Here is an 11,966-nt window from a genome sequence, read left to right on the forward strand (position 1 = left end):
TCCAGTGGCAGTATAGTGGAAAAGTTGATATACGTAGCAATTTATGGCTCTGCATGAGCATTGTATATTGTTAAAATTGTAAAGTAAATAGAGTAGAGAATGTTGCACTCCTTACTAAATGGTGTATGTTAGAATGTTTTAACTCGTAATATAATTTCTAGATGCTTTTATAACATGGGAGTATATGTGCCATGTCCCCCCCCCCCCTCCATTCCTTATATTACATGATGTTATTAATGGCAACGGTGTAAGGTTTTTGCAAGCTGAAAAAGAAGATTCACTGAGAGAGCGCGAAGATGAAAAAGAGCAGAACATATCTGATGATAACAAGAGAGAGTACCAAGACTGGCTAGAGGGAATTATTTGGAGTTGCAGTTTAAATAATAAGTAGGAAGCATATAGTAAGCTAAGAATACTGGTGTCAAGTGGTATTTCAGCCAAAGCCGTAGTTAAACCAGAACTATAGGGCAAACAATGTGGGCATGAAAGAACATACATAGGCAAGAATCCCAAGTTTGCATTTTCCAACAAGCAAGAAGCTTAAGCACGGGCCAGAGAATCCCGCTTACCTCATTCTGGTTGCTTTCTTAATCCCTCTATTAAAAAAAAGTGTTATGGAGATGACTCATTCTCTGTCACATTCCTTATCTCTAATTCACTCTTTAGGATTTCCTTCACAATCTCAATCAAGTTTAATAAATGTCATTAAGGGTAATTGGTATTTATCTATTTGATACCTAACTTTCGGTGAAGTAATCTAAACACTAAAGCTTAACACACAATTTTATAAAAATTTCAAGCCAACCTATACAACACTCAGTGAGGGAGAAACAAAAAGCCCTAGCTGCACGAGAGCAACAGCTTGTGGTGTTGAGTCTTGTCCAGCGGCGTGCTCTTGCCATCGTCGGACAGGCTTTGCTTGGTTCCGGAGTGTCCGCTAATCCATATTTTTGAGATAGGTTTGGGATCGTGTGTGGTTGTGAGAAAGAGAAGGAGAGGTCGCCTGAGCTTTGGTGTTTGCTTCGCTAGGCTCACGAAATGAGGTACAAGTGCCGTCAGATTGTGGACAATCCGGCCGCCGTGGGTTTTTGGAGGCCCAAATCAGATTGTATCGGATCTGATCTGGATGGTGTTGTTTAGTATCAATCCAGGGAGATGTAAATCGGCCAAGAGCGACGTTTGGCCTTTGAAGGCAATGATCTAACAGAGAAGGAATGGCGTAGCATGTGTTGGTTTCCTAGCGGGTGCTGGTGCGATGTGGTGCCTGGCATCGTCGACGGTCTCTTATTCCGAGAATAAGGTTTGGGTTTGGGCTTCTCCTTTAGGCCCAACCCTAAGTATTTTTATTTTGTTAGTTTTGTTGAGTTTATGTTGGTGTTTTAAGTTAATAAGGTCCTACCATAGTTGTGTAGGTGATGTCGAGCTTCGTGTCTCTGTGTGCTCTCAGTATGTCTTGTCTGCTTTAGGTAAACAACGAGTTCTTTACTTTGTTAAATGGTCGTTGCCGTCAAATTTTAAAATGTACAAAAAAAATTATATTGCTACAACTCTAACAGCTTCATTGTGCAGATTTTTACATTACAACAATTAAATATTCTATTTTCTTATTTATTATAACCATAAAATATTACATAATTTCATATTGTTCACTTGGAATAAATTATTTAGATTTTTTATTGGTTGTAATCTAAATTTGAGTTGTTGGAGAAAGTGCCAGTATTTTATATTTGGTTATGCAAATTTATGCCAAAACTTATAAAGTTTGAGATCAACTCTTCTCTTCCATCACATTTTCTATTTTGGAGAATGAGATGGAAACACTGTTAGAGTGAAAATTGGGCATTGGAGAAAAAGAATCTCATTTTTCTCTAAAATGCATAATTTGTTGGAGATGCTCTTAGCCACAAATTTTAATTATCCGCAAGTGTGGGAAGATCTATAGTATTGTAATGTGATGTGTATGACAATAAATATAAAATAAACAAAAAAACATTCACCACCCATAAACATATTAAATTTACAAATGATTAACATTACTATACATAAAGGAAATCAGTAATTCTACTTTTAAATAATACTTTTATCTATTGCACTGATCTTTACCTTAGAAAAAAAAAACCTTTTAAAGGGTAATGCCTAATTCTGGCCAAAAAGATATATGCGGATTAAAGTTCATGTTATTGGAAAACCAATAAAAAAATTTAAATTCTAAAATTCTTTCTAAGATAGCCGAAGACAAGAGAAGTTTAACTAGGAGAAATGGGTAGGCCCGGTAATTGTCAATTGTGGTTTGAGGGGGGGGGGGATAAACTTGCGCCCTTAAGGGTGGCTTGTGTTCATGTTAATTCCTTCTTTTTTATGATTAATGAAATGGTATTGTCTATTTTCAAAAAAAAAAAGCAATATGAAGAAAAAAATCAAATGTAGAGCAAAGATGCGGACACACCATGGGGGGAAAATATAAACAAACAAACAACAACAATGATCTTCGCCCTGACCTTTGATTATCTTTTCTTTTAAAAATAAATTACAATCATCAAATACATGAAATTGATTGAATAGATACTCACCTCAACCTACTGGAAGGAACAACCTTTGAATTCATAACTTGATTGCAATATTTTTCAAAGACGCTCTTATGGATAAATTTTTGAGGTGGAATCGGCAACTAAAGTTGTAGAATAAATTATAGCGGTGGGTATTCTTTTATGTGAATTAGAGCTTTCAGCGGTGGAATTATCAAGAAGGTAAAGAGAAATATAGAGGAATCCATAGAAGGGAAGAACAAACAAAAACATTTATAGAAAAAGTTTTCTAATTGATTAGAATTCTAACGGATGTGTTCAACTTTATATCAAATGAAAAATAATTTGAAATTAGGGTGTTGACAGCGGTATGTTTAAATTTTGAGAATTCAATCTAATATGAAAGGAAAGACAATACAATATATATAGCTAATAAGTGATTTTCATTCATTTCTCAAATATAATTGTTAACATTTTTAAATGCACTTGGGTGCGCGCTTTTAAAAATTTGATTTTTTTAATATATTAGAGAGAGATATATATAACTATAATCTATTGATGGGTGAATTATATGTCAGCTTGTAAGTAGACTGATTTTGAAGTGGATCTGCCTAAATCTGAATCTTCGTTTTTTTTTTAAGAAAAGACATAAATGACATTACATACTCTGCTGTCATGTAACAGATATGACCTATTGTTTCAGTAAAACTTTTAGTTTTTACATAACATAGGTATGTTCTATAATAATTAAAGTTATCTGATTAAGAAATAAAACGTCTATCTTACGCCTTATATAGCATAGATTTAGGCATAAATAAGAACAATAAACTATCTTTACTCTTAATATTTAAGTACCAAACTGTTTTCTTTAAGACATTGGGTATCAATGTGCCCAATTGGTCATACCTTAGGTATCATAGAAGGAATTGACACTTTTAAAAAATACCATCCAACAAAACATCTAGAGCCACTCCATCATTCTTGTTCTTGTGAGGATTTTGTTCTCTTAATCCATTTAAAAAATTGATAGATTTTGTACTGACATCTTCAAGAGAAGATGACATGGTTGATTCATTGAGAGAAGGACATGCAAGGACACCAACAACATTGGTGCAATTGAGAAATTATGATCTTATAGTAATGTGGCAGGATTATACGGCTAGGGTTTTGTCTTAGCGATAGTATGGTTTAGAGTTTGGAGACCCCTTTCATAGGTTTCGTTGAGACTCCTAATATTATTTTGGAATATTCTTATATGATGAGGTTTAGGTTTACTGTCATTCCCTCTTGGGCGCTCTTTCCTCTTATATTCAACGGTCTCATTTTGAGCTATTATATGGTAAGAGTGGACATTAGTTGGTGTGGTGTGGTGTGGGTAACTTAGTCTAAGCCTATACGGTTTGGACATCAATCAAACTATATCCATCTTTCAAATTAATTAATCTTATTATTTAGGTTCTCTGTTTTTAGGTGAGGTTTCCAATTGCGCCTATATACAATGTAACCCAAATAATCATGCCAAAGACTTAGCCCAAACATTCATTACTAAACAAAATCAAATCTTAAATATAGGCCTTCATAAAATCATCAATATGGAGATTTTCTAATGAGTACCATTTTGTTGAGTACTAGTTTAGGACTTTCTAATTAATTGTTAATTAGACCTATTTTTTGTCACATTTTTTCATCTCAACTGTTTAGATTTTAAATAAATATATATATATATATATAAGTAGATTAGATATACAAATCCTCAGTCAATTTAGTGATCGTTCGAGTATCAAAATAAATCAAATAAATGAATGGATCAAAATTGTTAAACATGAACCATTCAAGTTCATAAGGAGTACATCACATTTAAGAATGTTTTTAACAATTGTCAATTTTAATGAAATTTTACAGGAATGATATATTCATATATCTAAAAACTAAACGGTCGAGATATGAGTATGAAATCAAAAAGTAGGTAAATCGAAGAGGTCCTCAATTGGTTATACGATGCAGCTTGAGAGATGGGGTGTGCGGTAGTCAGACTAGGATTGTACTCCTTACTTTTGCAATAGAATCAAGGTGTAGATTAGGCAGTGATGACACACGGGCTTATTAGATGCTCAAATGACATTTTAATAAAGACAAATTAGATAAAACAAGTGTCGTTTGCTTCAGAGTAAATGCACAAGTAGTTACGTAGGCACATAACTATGGACCCCATTCCAACTCGATAGTGGTTCACTCATGACCTCCGGTTTATATCATAATAAAGTGATAATCTAATGAAATGGTACTTGGTGGATGCTTATAATGGGTATATCTCCATTCATGACATAGAAAAAGTAGCATTTACTAAAACAATGTTCAAGAACAAAATTGAAAACTATGGTAAAGTAACTGGAAAACAATAAATAAGGTGAGATATCCATCAGACAAACAAAGCTCAACATTCTGGGCTAAATTCAAATTGCTAAATTATTAGGCCTTGACATGTTGTTGAACAACATGGAGAGCTTCGTGATCCTCTCCAAAATCATGCAAATGAGCCATTGAAGCAATCTTATTTAAAAGATAAAATAACATATATATATATATGTATGTATATAAGTCCATATCCAGAGTGAAGGTTCACTATGAAATTTCAGAGTGAAGTTCCAATTTTGGCACACTTTTCGGTCAAATGTTTTCAGTATAAGTGATTCAATATTTAGGGATGATATTCAAGATCATCTCTACAAAATTTCATCTAATTCGGACATCGTTAAGGTATTGAAATTAGATTAAATCAATGAATGAATTAAAAGTGTTCAACGTGAACCGTTCGTGTAAATCTCAATTTTAAAAGCTCAAATCATTGTTAAATTGGATGAAATTTTGTAGAGATGATCTTGAATAGCATACCTAAATATTGAATCACTTATACTGAAAAAATTTGACCGAAAAGTGTGTCAAAATTGGAACTTCACTCTGAAATTTCAGAGTGAACCTTCACTTTGGATATGGACTGTATATTTATATGTATAACTTTCATCCTATTGTGCAAAAACTTATAATTTATAAGTCATACTTTCACAACAACACATGAGCAACCAACAACCTTCCTAGCCTTGCCCTCAGAGTCGATCTTGCACAACTGTACAAACCACATAATCATTATATATTACTGCATATAATTCATTTAGCAATCAGAGTACCCTAGAGTGAAATGCTACAAATAAATTCATTCAATGATTAGAGTACAATAGTGGACGAAAAGAGGAAGAGAAAAAGAAGAAGAAACATTCACTTACACCAGCCCACTCTCCTAGGGTCTTGGCATTGGGAACGGTCAATATGTTTACATTGTGCTCAGTACAAAGACCTTTAACTAGTTTAATATAGTTTTGCTGGTCACATTCCTCAACCAGCACACAGAGCTGGGCATCATACTTCTCAACAACCTTTGCAGCCTCATGCAGACCTCTAACAAAGCCGCCATGAGCCATCGATTTTCTCAGCACAAGTTTCACGGCTGTCATGATATCCATAGGCTCACCAAGGGCAAGAGTTGGTGTTTCACCAACAACTGGTGCGGGTGCTTCATCACTGCAAATCATAAACACCATATCTAAACAATGTCAGAACATCTTTGTACCACATGAGATAACATATACAAAACCTAGTCCTTGCTACCAGCACATAAGTATCATATCTTGAAGTACTAGCATAGCAGACTACAGATTCACAGAAATCTTAAATTAACCACAAACAAATTCAAGTTAACAGCTTCAGACACTAAGTTCTTGCACCATAGTACAAATAAGCCCCATTATGTAGCAATGTGAATGACCAACCTAATAATATCCAAGTCCAAAATCGTAAATTAACATAAAAAAACCAATGAATTACACTCCAAACAATTCTTCTAGACACTCACATTCAGTTTAACACCACATCAATCATCCGACTATCTTTTCAAAACCCAAACCAGATCCCAATTGGATCAATAAACACAACCTTCTCAAGTTTTGGCTTTAATAAGAACCTAAATTAGATTAGTAAACATAAAACACTACATCATGTAATCTACACAGCTTCAGAGTTGTCCAAGTTCGAAACCCGTTTACTGGGTACCACAAAATGGCGCAAAGATCATAACTTTGTGGGTGGTGAAGTCGATATGAGATTGATAAATTCACAGAACAATAAAAATATAGCAAAGCAGGGTTTACTTACCCTGACATCTTTCCTCTTGATGCTAAAACTGCAAAATCAAAAACCAATACAGATATTCAACAATGGATTCCACATAATTCGACCTCAGTAACTGATTGAGATTGGAGAAAAAGAAAGAGAGAGTGACCTTGAAAATTGAATGAGATGAGATGAGGCAGCCGAATGCATTGAAGGCGAAGCAAAACGGCAACTCGTTGGGAGAGATGTGAAATATATTAGGCAAACCCTAAAACTTGTAAACCTTTTCTTGGGCCTATCATAGCTCAATAATTTGGGGCATAGAATCTGGTATGGGCTTGAGTGCTCGACATTGGAATTATTTTTCTGTTTTTTGTTTTTTGTTGTTGTTGTTTTTTATCCTAGTTTCTATGGGGTTCTATTTACACTCCTAAAATAGCTAAGTGTACCTCTGTTGCTTATTATACTTCTAAAATGACTGACTGTACCTCCAATGCTTATTAGTATTTACATGTGAGTTGAAAAGTCAATTAGGAAAAGAAAAAAAATAGAGGTGCATTTAGTTATTTCGGAGGTGCAAATAGAACTCCCCAATTTCTATACACTTTTTGTCTGATTTTGGAAGTCTATTCAATCAAATTAATGTTGTACAACTTATTAAGAGTGGAAAAGACACATGCCCAAAGTCTTAATACTCAACCATGTTGGCTTCAACCTCAAAGGTTATATTCTAATTATAAATAAAAGTTAAAGATCATTATATTGTCAACTTGTTTGAGCACTAGTTGTTTAGGCATATAAGATGCTGGGAGAAAAAATCTATGCACTCTTATTGTCATATTACTAAAGTTCGGTGTTAAGTTCCTCTTTATGCACATCCGAGTACATATGGTGGTCTAATCGCGTCCACATTGTGTGGTTTGTTGCCAAATGGGTGTTTTTGGTACTAATGTCAGTGAGATTGAACCAATGACCTCATTGTTGTCACTTAAACTAATTCACCACGGCTCAGCGAGAAACATTTACCATATCTCGGTAACACAAAATTATACATGTTGTATCTTTTTCGACTTTGATAAAGGTATCACGTCAGTATCTTTGTTACAATACCTAACAAAAATATTTACTATATCACTTTTCTTATTAGCTAGGCAGAATTTTTGAAGTTCCACACATGTGTCAATATCCTTTTGTTCTCGAGTGGCAAACTTAATATGAAAAATGGCATGAACAATATCTCACATTTTTCGTATTCTAAATTTTGGTACCTCAAGTTTCATAAATATCAAAATAGTGTCTCAACTTATGACCATAACACAACCTTAGTATATGAAACCATTAACTTCGTTAAATAAGTTGACTATATAAATGAAAGCATCTATCTACCCACCATTTGATCACAAAAAAAAAAATAAAAGACTTGAATCAAAGAAATTTTGTGATAGAGGAATTGAGTTCTCATCTTCTTCTTCATCTTTTGCTGAAATTGCAAAAGAAGGGGGTATGATTTTGGCTATGAATGTGGGGACTAAATAGGTTTCTATTGAATCTCTTATGGCTCAATTTCTGGTGATGTTTTTGACTTTTTGTTTTTATACCTTGAGCTCAAGTGTTGTTGGTGTTTAATAGCAATTGAGCTCTCATTGTTATATATGTGATTGCACCATTCGATTACCAACACCAAATTCTAGTGTGTGTTTATGAAGAATACGGCTGGATTTATAGGCAATATTTTAGGTTTGCTGAGTTTCAATGTTGAAATTTTCCTTTTTTTCTATTTTAGGTGGGCATGATATGTGCCTTTTGGATTTTTTCCATGAATCTTTGTATATCTTGAAATTGTGGTAGCGGGTGGCATGTAGAGATCTTTCCTAGGCTTTTGTTTGCGATTTAAATGAAAGTATTCATCATCTTCCAAAAATTGTTGAAATTTTCCTATTTTGGGAAAATATATTAAAATATGAAATGACTAAAGTGTCTTTCAACTAATGAATTTTTTAGCGGAACTGTTAGTTTTATATACCAATCTTTAGTTCAAGTAAAAATGCGAGACACCATTTTGAAGTTTTACAAAATTGAGATACGAAAAGTTAGAATGGTTGAAATTTCATACACTGTTTGGATCATTTTCTCAAATTTAAAGTGTAGACCTTAAGAAAAGTAAAATGAGGCAATAAAATGATCACAACAAGAAGTTAATTAATATCTAGTGTATTCTAATTGATAACATATTAATATAGATGGTCGGAATCAAACATCAATACAAAGTGTCTTCATTCATGTGAAGAACGAAGTTAAGCATTGTAAATAGCTCCATCCCTTTTGGAGCTTCTATTCGAAACCTAGGGTTTCGTGCAGGCGGCGCCGTTTCCCGGTTGGTGGAGTGGCAATTGTTGGTTCCTAGCAAAGACGCTCGTCATGGTGTCACGCGAAGGAAGAGGTGAGTGTACGCGAAGAGATCTACTTTCGGCTTACTTACGGTTTGAGATCTTAGTCAGGATTCGTGGCAGAAGCAAGAGGGTTTGCCCTTTGAACCAGCATCGGCAACGGTCGAGCTCGGGGAATGAGTTTTTGAGTTTGGTGAAAAGCCAAGTCTGACCTTACAAACTAACTTGAATTTTATTGCATCTCCAAGTCCCCAACTCTTACGAATAATAGTCTCATCAAGGCCGGCGTCGATGTTTGTTGAGATGCATTAAGAGGCGGCGCTCCTTGAGTTTGAGTTTTTGGCGATTCATGGCGGAGACTCGTGCATGACTACTGGAATGATTGGATTGGCGGTGGTGTGTCGGTGGTGCAGATTTGAAGGTATAAAGGGGAAAGAGGAATGTCTTGTTTCATTTGGGCTTGTCCTTAATGGATTTAGGCTTGGGGTCCATGGGCAATTCCTTTTGTTTTGTGCGTTTATGATTTGTGCTATCTGTGCGCAGGAGTAATCCCTTGGATTTAATGGAAGATCCATACATGTGTGAGGTAGGATTTCACTTGTTTTCTTGGTCTGAAAGGTACACCATGGGTCGCATGTATGATGTCCAAGTTTCGAGCCTTATCTCATGCAAGTATGTTATTGCTTTCTTTAGTTTTTTCAGTTTCTTTCGGATTAGTTTCGGTTTTGTTTGAATATTTGGTTTTATTGGTAGCTGTAGGAATAATGAGTTCGTTCTTGTACGTTGTATGAGGACTTGCTCCTGCTTGACCTAGCAATACTTGTTTGTTATTGGCTTGATGCCTAATAAAGTTATTCATTCACCTAAAAAAAATAGATGGTCGGATGGATACGCGACATATAAGCTATGCAACAAAATCAATTAGAAGGGAGAAGGAGCAATAGATTGATCAAGGTCCTCCACTAAAGCACATGATTTCCAAAGCTACACACTCCTAGGTGATGACTCTGTTAAGCTTTCTCTTTCAGTTATGGACTCGAAAGCTGAAATTTAACCAACTGGATGTGACAATCATATTCCAGACGCAGAAGGGCTTTGCAGCCATCTGAACCGAGAGGCTCGCCTTTAAAAATACCGTTGTATATCTCATCAGCATAATCTGATGCAATCTTGCCTGCACAATTCTTCAACCTGTTGTAAGCTCCTAGTGATGATTCTGGAGGGAAAGCATCACCGTCTTCTGAAGAAATTGGAGGGTAGGAACCTTCAATGACTTCAACCTCAACGCCTGTAGGGCTAGTGACATCATCATAGACTTCATAAGCAAGAAATTCTTCAGCTGCTGCAAATGACATGACTAGTGCTACACTGGCTAAGACCAAACCCAGCTTGACAAACACATTCTGATCAAATCTTACCATGGTTGAAACCAAATTAGCCAATAGTAGAAATTGTGCTTAACCATATGAGAGAGCTAGTGTTGCAAACTAGTGTTGTGTGATGCTGAGAAAAGGTTTTGGTCATCATCTTATACTGCTTCAATGGATACCAACTTACCTAGTTAATATAGTTATTTATTATTCGGTTTCGCCTTTTGTATTTGATTACATATGTGCTTATTGGTTACTTAACTCTAGGACTGATTATTACTGCAGATTATAACAGAAAGTTTAACAATCTGTCCTTATAAAATCTCAGAGGCAGAGATACTTTGTAACTCATATATCATCATAGCATTGCTTACTTTCTTGTTGTTCTTCGATCAATCGATCATCCCAGTTCATTGTCATATTTTATTGAACTTCTGTGTTTTGGAAAGCAGTGGTCTTATAACTCTTATTCATGAAAAATGCAATCACATGTGAACTTAACAACAGAAAAAGGCACACACCAATATCATCTGCAAATTATCTATTGCAACCGCAATGTAAAATGACGGTGTAAGTAGTAAAGCATATTCTCTTGTTGCAGGATTTACATTAGTTCTCTTATATCTACAGGTTTCCTGCCATAATAAGTTATTGTGGAACATTTGGCTGATGCAAACACTATTATGGGCATGTGAATAAACTATCAAACCTGCGTCCATGGAAAGACTATATATAGCTCCCATATACAGAGTTCATTAATTGGGCGGGTTTGAACATCTTGCGTCGGATGATGTACACACTTTGCAAGTAGAAAAACAATACTGTCCCGAAAGAAAAGATGAAACAGAGACTACAAAAATTCATATATACAGAGACTACAAAAATACAAAATAGATGAAACAAATGTCATGATGCATGTAAGTTTCACAGCTGTGTGCGCACATACACGCATGCATACATACTGTAACTAATAGAACTTCTATCTTCGTATAGGTAAGGAGATGATTATGTACATGCATAAAACTATTTGTCATCAATGTTTCTCTTACTTTCTAAGCTCCTGAAAGAGAAAAGAGTACGTAAACAGAAGTGTATTCAACAAGTGTTTGTACTTTTTTTTAACAATTGTTTGTACTGTTGTACCATTTTAGTCAATGTTTACTTAGCTGCAGTCTCAGCCTGCGCCTGTAATTCCTCAAGCAATTTGTCCTCAATCGGAGTATCGTAAACTTTGCCTTCGCCGAATCCACGTGGCTTCTTCTCCAGCCACTTCTTCATCTCCCCGAACGGCACCAGGAGACCTTCGTCGTCGTCGTCACCGCCGCCGAGTCCCAATTCCAGCGCCTCATCTCCTCCGTCGTCCGCCTCGTCATCATCGGAGTCGTCGTCGATTTCGAGGAGCTTGTTGCCGCCCTTGCGCTTCTTCCGCACGGACTGGAGGCCGAACTTGCGGCTCTTCTGGGCGCGGAGGACGGGGAGGCAGTGGCGCGTGAGGTGGACGTGGGCGAGGAAGAGTGAGG

This window comes from Argentina anserina, chromosome 6 (assembly GCF_933775445.1).
Source record: "Argentina anserina chromosome 6, drPotAnse1.1, whole genome shotgun sequence".
Taxonomy (NCBI): Eukaryota; Viridiplantae; Streptophyta; class Magnoliopsida; order Rosales; family Rosaceae; genus Argentina; species Argentina anserina.